This window comes from Eublepharis macularius, chromosome 3 (assembly GCF_028583425.1).
Source record: "Eublepharis macularius isolate TG4126 chromosome 3, MPM_Emac_v1.0, whole genome shotgun sequence".
NCBI lineage: Eukaryota > Metazoa > Chordata > Lepidosauria > Squamata > Eublepharidae > Eublepharis > Eublepharis macularius.
In genome coordinates, this window is record NC_072792.1 from 171491173 (window position 1) to 171506077 (window position 14905).

Below are 14905 nucleotides of genomic sequence, written 5' to 3' on the forward strand. Positions count from 1 at the left end.
CCTGCCCTCAGCCCACTGCTTGCCTGCTGTTGCAACCACTTTGACCACTAGAGGGCCAGCTAGGCCTCAATGAGAAGAGGGGAGGGGGTTACAACGATAGGATCCTCCCCCTCTCAACTGACCTCAGGACTGAGCAAGAGCAGTTACATCCCTGAGCTACCGTCCCTGAAGCATTGTAACTGGACCTAATGAAAAAGATACACTCTTCACACATGGAAACAGAGAGTTGCAGCTACAGGAACAATAGTGTGAAGCACAAGATGCCAGGGCAATGACAACATGTACACAGACCTGGGTAAAACAGACAATAATGTTGCCATTGGAGCACTGGAGTAGCATGGGCTATGGATCCAGGTGTCAAATGATCCAACTGCAGTCTGATGAGGACATCCTTTAGCTCACCTCCTGGGCACCAGCGGCAGAATGGCAGGTGATATGAATCCCTGAGCTGCACCCTGACAGCTCCCTGCCACATGGGGAGGGTAAAGCCAGATGATGGTCCCCAAGCTGGTTGCTTTTCCCTTGGCATCTCCCAAATTTCTTAATGGGGCCCTTGAAATGGGGGTGAGACAACCAGCCATCACAGTCTCCCCCCACCATGGATCCGGCCCAGTGCCCCCAAATTGCCCCATGCAAGCTGTGGCGATACAAAGCAAAACTCACCAGTTATTGCTAAAGGCAGTCCTTTCTAAGTTAACCACCCTAGGTCTCTCTCTGGAGGCTCTGTTACCAATGGGATTAGACCAGGTGAAGGCCTCCATCAAGCAGGGGGTGTTAGACATTGAACGGCAGGAAGGTATTAATACGGTTTCAAATTTTCTGGCTTCTGAGAATACCAAATATGTTGTAGCTGCAGCTGTCTTCCTCTCATTACTAGAGACCTCCACCCATTGTAGGGTGTTCTTGTTAGCCAGGTGGAATGCACTCCCCTTGGCAGTGATGGAGGGGCATTATAGAAAGATCCCTATGTGTTAAAGGGTCTGCCCTTGTGGAGAGGGCATGGTGGAGACAAAGGAGCATGTTTTGCTCTATTGTCGATTCCATGTAGATAATCAAGCAAAGTTTAATTTTTCCTTTGCTAAGTAGGTTTCTGGGTTGTTCTGACTTGGAACTTACCAGGAGACTGTTTCTAGGTGCCAATCCATTGATTACTGTTCCCTGTGTTGCAACTTGCAAAATTTGTAAGAAAATACTACAAAGTATAATTGAATTTTGACTAATATTATTTATTTCTAAAGAATTTTATGTGTAAAGTATATATAAATTATGTTTTATGCGCTACAATTTTATGAGCTTTATTTGAAGGAACAGTTTTAGACATTCTGTGCTGGTCCTTGACCATATTAATAAACTATTGGTTAGAACAAGGGTGGTTGGGCAGGTGCCGAGATGTGATGTCAGAGGACCACTGGTAAAGAGGGCAAAGAGACCAAGGGCAAGGCCTTAAATGTTCACCCTCCCCTTTCTCACCCCCACCTGTGAGGCAGCCACTCATAGGGTGTCTGGGGAAAGCATGGAGAGGTAAGCAATCCCCCCTGCCCCTCCGAGAGCATCGTAGCCTGATGACGTGGGGCAGAAACAACATGGAGCTCTGTCATCACAGCAGCACCATGCCCGTAAAAATGGGGGAAAGAAGAAACAGGGACTTCTCTCACCCCATGCCTTGCCACAGCACTGCAACCCAGCTTTAGAGGTCCATCTGTGGAGCCACATTTGTCTTAAGAGAGCACAAGAATGTGTATACTTGTTGAGTATGAATGCACAACTGAAAGCTTAAGTAGAACAATGTGAAATCTGTAACTCGCTTAGAGACAGAAAGCAAAAAGAGACTACCAAGATTCTCCCAAGCCGCCTTGGGAAAAAGTAGGAGTAGTCCTATTTACATGGAAAGAGAAGGATTGTCTTGTAACAGTCGACTCATATTCATAGATCAATTGCCAGACAGGAGACTCAGAGAGTTATTAGGAAACTTAAGAAGTATTTTGCCTGCTATGGATTGGCTAATTCTGTATTATCAGATAATGGACCTCAATTTGTGTCAAAAGAATTCAGTGCCTTCTAGACTCAGTGGGAATTTGATCACTCCTGTTTATCTCCAGAGTAATGTAAAAAGCTGAATCAACAGTCAAAACTGCTAAGTCAATTTGGGTCAAAACAAGAAAAGCAGGGATTGATCCATATCTAGCCACCCTTGACCAACAGCATGCACCTTCACAAGGCTTAGAGGGGAGTTCAGTTGCATTGGTGCTTTGGAATAAGGCAGAGGCCACAGTCAAAGAGCAAGCAGAGTTATGTTCCTTGTGAAACTTAAAGGGCATCTCCTTACAGGCAACGGCTCTGCTGCTCTTGCAAAATATACCTCAAATAAAGACATTTTCCTTGTCAAAAAGCAGTTTCCTAACTTCAATGTCCAGAAATTTAGAAGGGTGGGATTTGATTCAGTGGCAAAGCATATGTATTGCATTCAGAAGGGTCTAAGTTGAATCTACAGCATTTCCAAGCAAAACATGCTCGGATAATTTAATAATCAGGAGTGTGAAGGCACAATTACAATTGAGATGCATAAGGAGACCAGGGAATTACACATTACCCTTTCCACTATTTCCTTAATGTAAAGCTGCCTGGAAGAGCCGATAGTTGCTCCTTTGGGCAATCATATGTATAACAATATCATTTCCTGGAGTGTGGCAAATAGCAATTTTCTGGAAAATGGCAGAGGGAGGACATAAGCCTCTCCCCTTCTTGACCATCATTGGGATTTGTTTGGGGAATGGGTAACTGATTTTTTTTTTAAGTTGGGAGCTTAATTCATGGAATTCCTGATGAGTTTCCCCAATGGGTTCCTCAGACCATTTCTGATGAAGATTATGAGGTGTAGGAAGGAGGATAAATCCTCTGCTCCATGTGTGCCATGTTTCAATTCCGAATGAGCTACAATAGACAGAGGAACTGAAGAGAACCTGCAACTCAAACCTGAGTGTCACACAGAGGCAGGACTCCAGACCCAGCCTTTGTACTTCATCATGTGTGAATTGGTGTTGTTGACAGATAAAAGATCGACTTGGTATAAGGCAGCTTCATATTTTCATCTTTCTACAGATATTGATACATTTCCAGGTCATTTCTCAAATTTCATAATCCATATAGAGATTTCTTTTTTCTTGTAAAAAAGTACAAAGAAAATGGATTCTTTGTGAATCATCAAAGTACTGGAAGTCTGATACCAGACTATTATTATTGCTTCTTTGTATTTCCTATTGACAGCTGGCTCATTTTTAATGCATAACATTCTGATTTACCCCATCATGCCTACCCCCCAACCACCCCCCTCCCTTTTTCCAAACAAAAATGCAGAAATAATGGAAGCAAAGGTAACATGGAAGTCTTTGGAGGCCAAGTGATTTAAATGCCATTATTATTTATGATAACCTCACCGCCTTGTACACAATGTGCTGGCAGAATTATATAAAAGGATTCATGTTGACAAGCGAGAAGTGGGTATGACTATCAAAGAAATGGGGCATGTCTTGATAAATGGAAGCCTTGCCGACTCTGAATCATCTGCCATTGTGGCTTTTGTACGAATAAGAGAATATAGAAAAGAGAGTGGCAAATTAAGATAATTTGTAATGCTTTTTGCAACATGGTCAAGTAAAGACAACAGCCTTAAGATCTCTATGGGCCCGTGTCCTATTTCCAGATGGACCAGTCTTCTGCTTCAGGCAATTCATACGCACAGCACTTGTTCATCCTTCTCTGTCTCAAATATTTAAAGGAGCAATTCAAATGCACAGCATAAACCCTCTTTTAAGCTTCAGATCCAGCCGCTGGTATTCAGAGAAACACTGGTTCTGAAAATGGATTTCAGCTAGTTTGACGAATAGCCGTTGGTAGGTTTCCTCATGTTTGGACTGCCTTGTATGTTTCTGGTCACCCCATCTCAAAAAAGTTCTTGTAGAGCTGAGAAAGCCCTGACCTGGATAGCCTAGGCTTTCCTAATCTCATCAGATCTCAGAAGTAGGGTTGGAACTGATTAGGATTAGAACTGGTTAGTACTTGGAAAGGAGACCACCAAGAAGGTTCAGGGTCAACACACAGAGGCAGGCGAACCATCTTTGAAGTCTCTTGCCTTGAAAACTATACGGGGTTGCCATAAATCAGCTGTGACTTTACAGTACTTTCCACCACTAGAGCTGGGGAAGTTGCTGAGAAGGGCAATTAAAATGATGAAGGAGTTCTACCACGGTGGTTGTTGTGGGTTTTCCGGGCTGTATTGCCGTGGTCTTAGCATTGTAGTTCCTGACGTTTCACCAGCAGCTGTGGCTGGCATCTTCAGAGGTGTAGCATCAAAAGACAGATCTCTCAGTGTCACATCTCTGTCTTTTGGTGCTACACCTCTGAAGATGCCAGCCACAGCTGCTGGCGAAACGTCAGGAACTACAATGCCAAGACCATGGCAATACAGCCCGGAAAACCCACAACAACCATCGTTCTCCGGCCATGAAAGCCTTCGACAATACATTGAGTTCTACCACCTTCCTTATGGCGGTGGTGGAGAGTGCCTTCAAGTTTTAGCTGATATATGGAGACCCCTGGCGGGGTTTTCATGGTGGGAGACTAACAGAGGTGGTTTCCCATTGCCTGCCTCTGCAACCCTGACCTTCTCTGGAGGTCTCCCATCCAATTACTAACCAAGGCCAAACCTGCTTAGCTTATGAGATCTGATGAGATCACGCTCTCCTGGGCTATCCAGATCAGGGCATCTTCCTTATGAGGAAAGATTAAAGAGTCTGGAACTTTTCAACTGGGAAAAGAAATTGACTAAAGGCAGGGGATATGGTGGAGATTTATAAAATAATGCATAGGGTGGAGACAGTGGAGATACTCACCCCCCCCAAACAGTAGAATTTGGGGGCACCCAACAAAATTGATAGGCTGTAGATTCAGGATGGACAAATGGAAAGAGTTTTCTCACTCAATTAATGGCATTATCTGCAACAAGAGGCAATGCTAAGCAGAGCTATCCCTCTCTAAGGCCACTGAAGTCAAATAAATTAATAGCAAAGGGAAATGAAGCAAAACTAGCACACCGCTGCTTTAGTCAGAATTCACAGGGTCTATTCAGTCTTGTGTATACGTGTCCATTATTTGTGATAAATGAGAAGGGATAGCCAATTATTTTAAAAGCAAAGTGTTTAGCCCTTAAAAAAAAGAGAGAGGTTAAAAGCATACTATTTTTCCCCTTAGTTTGTACTGATCTAAGGAAAGAGGCAATAAAATGTATTTATTAGTCTGTAACTGAGCAGCAATTATCAGAAATGGATACATGTAGAGTCATTCATCCTTCTCTGGGTCCCATATTTAAAGGGGCAATGTTGAGAGGGGAAAAACTGAAGAGAGCTGCAGAGAACAGAAATTGTTTAAATCTGCTTGGTTTATGTCAATTGACAGGTTGCTGTTAATTTGGCAGCAACCTGGAGCTGAAAAAGGCAATATTCAGAAACCAAAAGGAGACCATTTCAGTCTGCCAGCATACACTGCTGTGGATTGAAAAGTTTTCAGTCTCCTGCAAAAGGACTGCAAAGGGAGATTCGACCATGAAACTGCTGAAATGGAATTCATCAAAAAGTCTGCCAAGATCTAAGATTCCTCAGTCATTACGGCTGTTAGCAAACCTAGGTAGATTTTGATTTCACCAATGACTGGTATTGTCAACGGCCTTTGTACTCTATTGCACCTCACCTTGTACTTCCTGTATTTCATGTCCCTTTGACCCTGCTGTTCACAACATTTCGCCCCCCCCCCCATAACTTTGAGTACATAATACTTGAGTACACCTATCTAATAGGAACATACTGGCTCTATATACGAGTGATTCCGCACACCTTGGATAATGCAGTTCCAATCCTCTTTGTAGATCATTTGGAACGGATTTTTTTGTGTGCGGAACAAAAAATCCACCTCAAATGATTGATAAAGTGCACTGAAAGTGCATTATTCAACATGTGCGGAATCAGCCTACATCTGACAAAATGGGTTCTATTCCACAAAGGTTGATGCTAGAATTAAAAGTTGTTTGATGTTAAGATGCCACAATACTCCTGTTTAGTTTAGCTTATATATAAGATTTCTAGGCTGCCTGATATGTTTGCTTAAACTGCATTTTCAACAAACCATACAGGAAACTTTTAGCACATGTCCTCTGTAGATTCCATATCCATGCTCTAGAGCAAGCCCTAAGGCTAGCAGCTGTTCTCTATTCAACATGTGAATTCAGTTTGATTAATCAGTTACTCTACAGGTTAGATCTGTGTGAATGTGAATGTTAGTAAAACAATGTTTCTGAAGAAAGCATAATTTTGTGGTTGATCAATCATATTTTTGTCCCGCTCCTCCTCCGAGGAGCATCACAGGTTCTCTTGTTCATTTTATTCTCACAACAACCCTGTGAGGTAGGTTAGGCTGAGACACAGACTACCTCTAGGAAGTTCAGGGCAAAGTGGGGATATGATCCTCGGTCTCCATGGTCCAGTAACCACCATACAACACGGCCTGTGTTTCAGCAGGAATTGCCTCAGAAGCAGGGCCGTATTATTCATCAGGCTGACCAGGCTGAAGCCGAGGGGCCCATCAATTTTTTTCCCTGAGGCATACCCCCACAGAGATTACAATTAATTCATTCTCTTATATAACCTTTATTAATAAGACAATTCACTGCTTCCTTATCGAAGTGAAATAAATTGTCTTATATTAAAACAATTATCCATAAATTATATATTTTAATAAATAATTAAACATTTATTCACTTCAAAATATTACAGTATTGAACAATTATACTCCCAAAATATGCTTTCCTGAAGAGTTCTACTCACACAATAAAAAATATTTTAGAAATTGTGAATAGAATTCTTCAGGAGACCCTCAAAATGGATAAAGGGCTACGTACTGTGGTCCAGTACCTGACGTACCAGGGTCAGTCTGTCAGCTGTAACATGGTCAAATACCTGAAAATCTAGGGCCCCAGCCATGAGTTAATACAGCTCTGCTCCGAAGAGGTTTCATTCCCGTGTGGAATGGGGAGTAGGACTGTCTTCTAAAATGGCACCTGCCATACAAGTACTTGTATTAAAAATAATTAATGATCAAAAAATCTGCTGCTTGTTTAATTCAGGCCCCTTTTTTAATTGATCTGAAGTATTTTAATCCAACTGATGAATTGACATAACGTTGCAGCCTCTGTGGGAGTCTAGACAACCTCTACAATCTCATAATTAATAAGTGCATATTGGCCCCTACTGAGTTAAGGACGTTATCCTTCCCGACATGATTAATTTCTGAAGTCTTTTGTTTAATTTGAAATATAAACAGAAAAAAATATCAGCAGACACAAGGAGCAGTATAAGAATCTGACTGGCATAGCTTTTCCTCATAATTCAGTTCTTTCTCTCCTGGCCCTCAACAACTCTTCCAAGCTGCTTTGGCAATATCTGGTTACATTTCTATCCTGCCTGCCTTCCAAGAAACCCTGGGTGATAGGAGTGGCTCTCTCATGCCCATTTTCTCTTCATGGCAGCCATCAGAGGTAGATTAAAGTGTGAGAGAGAGCTTCATTCAAAGTTTTGGTTCTTACTTGTAAGGTCCTGAACATCTTAGAGCAAGGTGCGTGAGGGACTGCTACCTCCCATACTGTTAATCCTGTGTCAGGAGGATCCACCAATGGGGCATTGGGGTCTGGGGGGGCTCAGAATTAGAGATGGGCATGAACTGGAAAAAAACTGAACCATATGGTTCGTGGTTCATCAAATTTCACGAACCACGAACCACAAACTTTCATGAACCTGCCCCTTGTTCGCAAACCGGTTTGTTTGGTTCATGAAAATGTCACATCTGGGTCAGAAAATCATCACTTCTGGGTCAGCAGAAGGTCACTTCTAGGTCAGCAGAAGGTCGGCAGGAAGTCCATCCCTGTTGCCTAGGAAACTGATTGATTGGCACCAGGCTGACTGCAGTCACAAACCAAAAAAATGAACCAAACAAACCAGCCTAAAGTTTGTGGCGGTTCATCAGAAATGGGATCTGATGAACCGTGGTTCACAAACCACAAACCAGCCTGGTTTGTGCTTATTTTTGGTTCACATTTTGGTTTGTGCCCATCTCTACTCAGGATACCCTTCTCTTCCAGGCCAGCCACAGATACGCCTCAGAAAAGGAGAGGAGGGGGTATATAGCACCCTCACTCTCTCTCTCCCCACAGAGCAGCCTGGAGCCCTTCTGACTTCAGGGCATTGGAGGTCACCTGTCTTCTCCTCTTCAGCATCCTGGGAAGGTTTCCCTTTTATAGGGCCATCCTGGATGGATGCCTGCACCTCCCTGAGGGTCCACCCTTTCCTGGGATTTAGCCTTCCCCTCAGGGCTGACTGCCATGGTCAAAGGCCTATCTACAGTCCTTGAGGGATCCTCTCTGTCCATGGCCCCTCTTGGCCTTTCAGGGATTGGCTGCAGGATGGGGCTGAAAATGGGAGGGGAAGTCTTCAAGCAAAGACACCAATAAGACTGAGGAAAAACTCCAAAGAGACTGAGTACAATATACACTAAACTCATGGGTACATTATTATTATTGCTTCTTTATGTACAAAGTGCAATTGCTCAAAGTGCAATTATATAATAATTAAATACATTGTATATTGCGATTCATAGCGTGTCATTTCATTTCCATCAATCAATCAGGGTATTCACCCCATACAGATATGTTATTATCTTACCAATGCAAAGTTCCAAACTTGATAAGGTAAGTATATCGGGTAAGTTCATGTGGTCCTAGTTGTTCCTTATTGATAATGCTGCATCGTAGTGGACTGTGCCTCATCCAACGTCATCCCAACAAAGGAGCAAACAGACATGGGAGAGTTGGCATTGACAATGGGTATGCTAGCTACTGATATAGTCCATTTCTCAGAGCTGCTTCATTAGCCATAATAAATTTGCTCAGTCCCTCATAACAACATATTTAGGTTCATTGGTCATCATCCATGTAATCGGCTCCTGCGCAACCCGGTGCATCCGTGAGCAGCCTTAACCCAGTCACTAGCAAAGCTGCGGCTCCCATGGGCATCTTGGTGTCTGCCAGCCTCCGTCACCCCTATAAAAGAGGCCAGCAGTTTCCTCCAGAGACAGGACTGTGTCAAGAAGATTCACTGTGACATGGTGGTGGTGCTCAGCAGCACATGCTGCTCCAGATGAATCCTCGGCAATTGACTCTGGCTTCCCTCCTGGCCTGATGGTGACTGCCGCGGACTGGGAAGACAGCGTCTCTAGAGTTTTCTGCTATCACCCGAGGATCCTCATTGCGCTGAGCCAGTGAGTCTGGGGTCAGCGGGCCCTGTGATCCTGAACACCCTGCAAATTAAAATCTCCTCCCCAAGCCTTCTTTTCTGTGCCCCCACGGTAGGTGGTGATCGGATACAGGGCTTTTTCAGTGGTGGCACTTGATATTTGAAATGTCATCCTTCTTGAGGCTTCCCTGGCACCTAACTTACTTTCCTTTAGGTGCTAGACCAAAGCATTTCCCCCCCCCCCCACAGACATTTAACTGATGGGTTCCATCTTTGTCAGGTTTTAGAGGCTGATTGACAGCTGCCTGATAGCAGTTTTATGGATAATATTTTCAGATACTGAATATTGTTTCATGCTTTTTTAATGGCCTGGGCTTGTTTTTATGGCTTGTTTTATTACTGAACATTTTAATGGTTTTTTTAATGATTTCATTGCATTGCTTCTACTTTGTGAGCCAATACAAACAGGTCTATGGACAGGCAGAACATAAGTTTTCTAAATAAATTTATGGGTGAGCAAGCATTTGGATAAGTCCTAGAATATCACCTGGAAGTGATGTCACATCCTCCCCAAATTCCACCCTCCCCAGGCATTTACCAGCATTGGTTGAGGTGGTGTCGGCAACCTGAACCGGTATTCAGAAGTTTGTATTGGTGGATTGCTCTGGTTCCATATGAATGTGTCATTAATAATGGTTCATGGATTTGTGTGTGATAGAATGATTTTAACAACTTCACTGAATGGTCTGTTTTGAATGAACTTTGCAGCCCACCTTTGAGTCCTTAATTAGAGAAAGACAGGGTAAACATGTTCCAAATAAATACGTAAAATATACTCTGTGTGTGCAGAAGCTGGTGCGGTCATGTCCAATGGCTGGCCCAAGCCCAGTTGTACATGTATACAAATCTCTGCAATTTGTATACCCTTTCTGCATATAAGAGTTTGTAAATACAATCTGGAATGCTGCTCCAAACAGGGCCCAACTGTATGTACAAAACCTACACAAGTACATGGCAGAGGAGAGAGATGGCACCCACTGGCTCCACCCCCATCCACATTGTTGAGTATACACATTCAAAGTTTACTGTGCCAATTATCTGTATGCATAAAAATCCCACTCTCCTCTATGCATAAAGTGGTCCTTATTCTGGGACACTGTTCTGCATTCTTGAACCTTCCAAAAACTGCCATACTCTCAATTGTTAGGACATTACTTTTAGTAAACTGTACTGCTGTGCAGTGTGTGGAATCACCTTTGCACCAATAGTTAAAAAACAAAGCTGAAAGCTTTGAGATTTCTCCCTAAAGAAGCATCTCATGTATTATGGGACGGATAAATCACATAAATTCAATGCCATTGGGCTATCTTTTCTCGAATTGCTCTCTAATGGAATGTTAATCTATAACCAGATTACTCCCCCTCCCCCATCCCTTTCTTTGTTCTAATTTAATTTTATTGTAGAAACATTGGGGAACGTTGATTGGGTTGGTGAATCAGAGGAGAAGAGCTTCATAAATCAAAAAAATATCAAACTGTTATCTTTTTTTTACACTGAAAGTATGATTGAAATCTTTATCTCCTAATAAATAAATAAATAGCAATAAAAAAGAAAGGATGGGAGGCAACAAGCAAGACACAGTCCTATAACCCTGCTCCACATCTTGCAAGGTGCTTGACAATTCTCTTATTTTTTGCAGCTTGAGGCATGCAGCAAAAAAAAAAAAGTTTCATTCTTCCCGTGAAACCATCCCTGATTGGCTGGAATCACCTATCTGACAAATGGAGGTAGCAGCAGTAGTTGGGGGGGGGGAGTAGCAGCCAGTAGGATGAACTGGAGTTAATGGGTGGTGGGATGGAAAGGACTTGCAAGCTCCATTTCCTTCCGGTTCCTGGGAGGTTGTAAACTCTGCAGCTTGTTCCAAGTCTCCTCTCAGTGCCACCACTTCTTTCCCTTAGTGCGAGGGGGTATCAAAACCAAACGAGGTCAGACATATAACATAGGAATGTCAATATTTTACCTTGCAGCAGCTGATTTATTGGTATCTTTAATGTTATTGTTGTTTATCTTTAATGTTATCATTGTTTATAAGAAGTTAAAATCAATTTTAATCAGGGCTTTTTTTCAGCGGGAACGCAGTGGAACGGAGTTCCGGCACCTCTTGAAAATGGTCACATGGCCGGTGGCCAGACAGAGGGGAGTTTAGATTGCCCTCTGTGCCATGCGGTGCAGAGGGCAATCTAAACTCCCCCCTGTCTGGAGATCAGGGGTGGGGCCACCGGCCACGTGACCATTTTCGCCAAGGGCGATTTAAACTTTAAAAAACTCCCCCCTTGTTCCAGCTCACCCAAAGTAATGTCATTGTGTGGTCCTGAGTTCCACCACCTCTTTTCCCAGAAAAAAAGCCCTGATTTGAATAAGTTTTATTTTTTAAAAACCTGGGAATGTAATTGCTCCCATCAACAAATCAGACAGTATCTTCCACTAGACATATTAGCCCATCCAGCACTCTATATCTGTGTTATCGTTTAATGCCTCCACCTTTTCATCTCCCAGTTCACTTCCACAAGTTAACACGGGGGCAATTGATTATGCTTTCACAAAACATAGGCAAGGTCATCCACTACCCCTCCCCTTTACTGCTCTTGAAACAGAAAGAGTGAATCGGTGTGAAGCGTTCCCAGAGATCAGGCGTAGAGCATTAAATAAATAAACAAACATTTTAATAAATGGCATACATGGTCTGTTCAAGCATCAGCAAAGATACAAAGGATATAAAGAAATGGTGAAAACATGCAATCCTCGGCTCTCATCCTATGCTAGGTACAAGTCCTAAATGATGTTTACTTCGAAGAACAGAGTGCCTAACAGGTGCCGCCAAGTATGTAAGTGCTGTTGAGGAAATAAAGTTGCACAGAACCTGCTTTAACTTTAGCAAAGAAATAAGTGCCTTCTACTATAAGGAACTCTGCTCAAGGTAGGAAAAGGAAGAGATAGCCTTCTAATCTATTTAATTAACCTAGGATGGGAAGAGGTTCAGAAGTGTGCCCTGCCCTCTTGGTTGCAAGTTGGAGAAGAAGGAAGAGAAGGAAGCAAAATTCCCTAATGGTCGAAACCACCGTTTCCAAATGATAGCCTCAGACAAGAGGAAAGGAAGGATGGACAGAGCCTGACCTTTTCATCATCTTGGATCACTCATAGTCCCCCTTTGGGATCTAAGTCCAAGGGACAACACAAACTCTTTCATTTCTAACATAATTAGGACAGGCTAGCGGGGTCCCCCCCCCAGTGCTAGAACATTATGTATTTATTAACTACAATAAAATTTGAGAAAAATAAATGAGAGGTGAGTGGACATTTAGTCTCAAACACCTTGTTTTTGCAATAGCAGAAGCTCCTAATTCATTGCTGGCCCTTCAAGACACAAAGCAACCATCGACAGGAGACATATCAGCGGCAGGAGAAGCAGCCAGCCAGCCCTCCATTCAGCTGCTCATACAATACGCAAAGTTTTAAATACAGCCGCAACTTGTTTCTCCCTTTCATGGCGGCTCTGCAGAGACTCTAGAGATGAAACGGGAGGTAAATTTTCTTGGTTTAAAGTAAATGCCAGATTTTTCTCATCTTTGGGCTCTTGTTCCGATGGTTTCACTTGGATAATTTTGGGCAGAGTTATCGTCTTGGCATATTCCAGGGCCTTCTGCCTCGATGCCACTAACTTGTTCTCTGATATGGCGGATGGTTTCCTGGCCCTGATGATGTTCTCCCTGTTGCGTTTCTTAATATGCTTGGCATATTCCTTTTGCTGCTTGATTTTCTCAGCTTTCCCTTTGATTGTCTCATGGCCAGGCCCAAGGCCCCCAAACTTTGCATCCACCTTCATGTAGCCTTTTATCCTAGATCCCTTCCTGCTCTTTTTTCCCTGCTTCTCGTTTTGCTTTTCCATTTGTAGCGGGTAGCCTTTGGAATTGCTGTGGCTCCGGACAGTCTGGCATTCTTTGCTGCTCTTCAATCGGGCTGAGTCACTCTCCCCCCTCTGAATTAAAGGTGGGGGATGGAATATGCCATCCAGGTCATCACCTGCCAGCTGATAGATGTCTCGACGATGCCTTTCAGCCACCTCAGTTGGAGAAGGAACTCTTATCATATTGTGGGTGTGTGGCTGGGCTGGCCCTGGGCCACCAGAAACATAGTTGTTGCAGATGTCCTTGCTATAAATACTTCTGGAATTCCTGTCCAAGAGTCTGTGGTTCACTGGCCGTTGAAGTCCAGACTCATAAGCAGATGAAAAAATGTTGTGCCCTAAAGGCATCTGATGTTTGCCATGTCCAGCGAGGCAATGCGGCTCTGAAATCACACTCCTACATAGGGAGTGCTGCTGGTATCCAGAACTGTTTACAAGATTTTGTTGCTATTTCTTGCTGTTTTCATCAGTACTTCGCAAATGAAACAAAGGAGACCTTGGGTATGAACTTGGCTGAAGAGGATTCCAAGCAAATGTCAGGTTTATGGAAGTTTCCTTGCCATCTGGGTGAACAAAGTAGATTGAACCTGCATGGAGAGGGATGTCTTGATTCCCTGGGGCAATGGAAGGCCAGAGAACAATGACAGGTGGATACAAAATTCTAAGTTCTCTGTAAGAATTGGAATTTACTGGAGTGTTCTCAAATTCTAACTCATTGTGATGTTCACTGTGCTGGCCTCTTAGTTCTGCTTGAGCTCCCAATGGACAGTGGACAGAGCTTTCTTTCAAGGATAGACCTTGGCTTGAATTTGTTCTTCTCATCTCGGGCCCTTTGCATTGGTGAACCTGTCTTGGACAGCCTTCCTTTTGCTTTTGCTACAGCGCTGAAGACTGGAATTGTTGTGTTGGGTTGCTAACCCAAAAGTGCCTTTGTTCTTTCCTACCAAGTCTTTTTTTGTGTGTGTGGGGGGGATCTCTGTTGGTTAAAGTCTTTCATTTGGGCAGAAGAACTATAGCTGCGTATGCTGGAACTGCTGTTATACTGGCAGGCAGCTGCATACTCCCCTTCTGGCTCCCTGTTTTTAGGTGACAGATTGCTAACACTTGCAGGTTGTTCACAAGAGTTCAGACTCACAGTTACAAATGGCATAACTTGCAGTTCTTCTTTAAGGTTATGATTAGGGTTCCCAGGTGCTTGCTGGTGGCAAGCAAACTCCCAGACATTTGCCACCTTGTCTGCCATCTTGGCAGTGGTTGGCGGGAGGTGGCAAGCTCCTGGAGGTTGCCTGCCACCAGCAGGCATCTCAGGAATGTGTGTCATGCAGGTGCTCCCAACAGGTGCAGCGGCATCACTTCTGGACGTGACGTCATTGTGCCGGCCATGGGAGCATCCCTGTGCTTTGTTTGGGGTCAATTTGGACCCCAAACAGGCCTAGTCAGCCCCGCACTGAAAGTGGGAGCACTCCCGCAGCTGGTGTGATGATGTCACTTCCAGCAGTGATGTCATTGCGCAGGTGCCAGCAGTGATGTCATTCACACAGGCACCAAAGAAGACCTTGCCACTGGCACAAGGTAGGTGTCAGATCCCTCCCCCATCCTGCCAGGAGAG

General features: G+C 43.7%; 1 pseudogene; it reads right to left on the bottom strand.

Moving 5' to 3' along the window:
* Window positions 1-12825: 12825 nt before the first annotated feature.
* LOC129326316 (uncharacterized) lies at window positions 12826-14539 on the bottom strand (annotated as a pseudogene).
* Window positions 14540-14905: the final 366 nt, after the last annotated feature.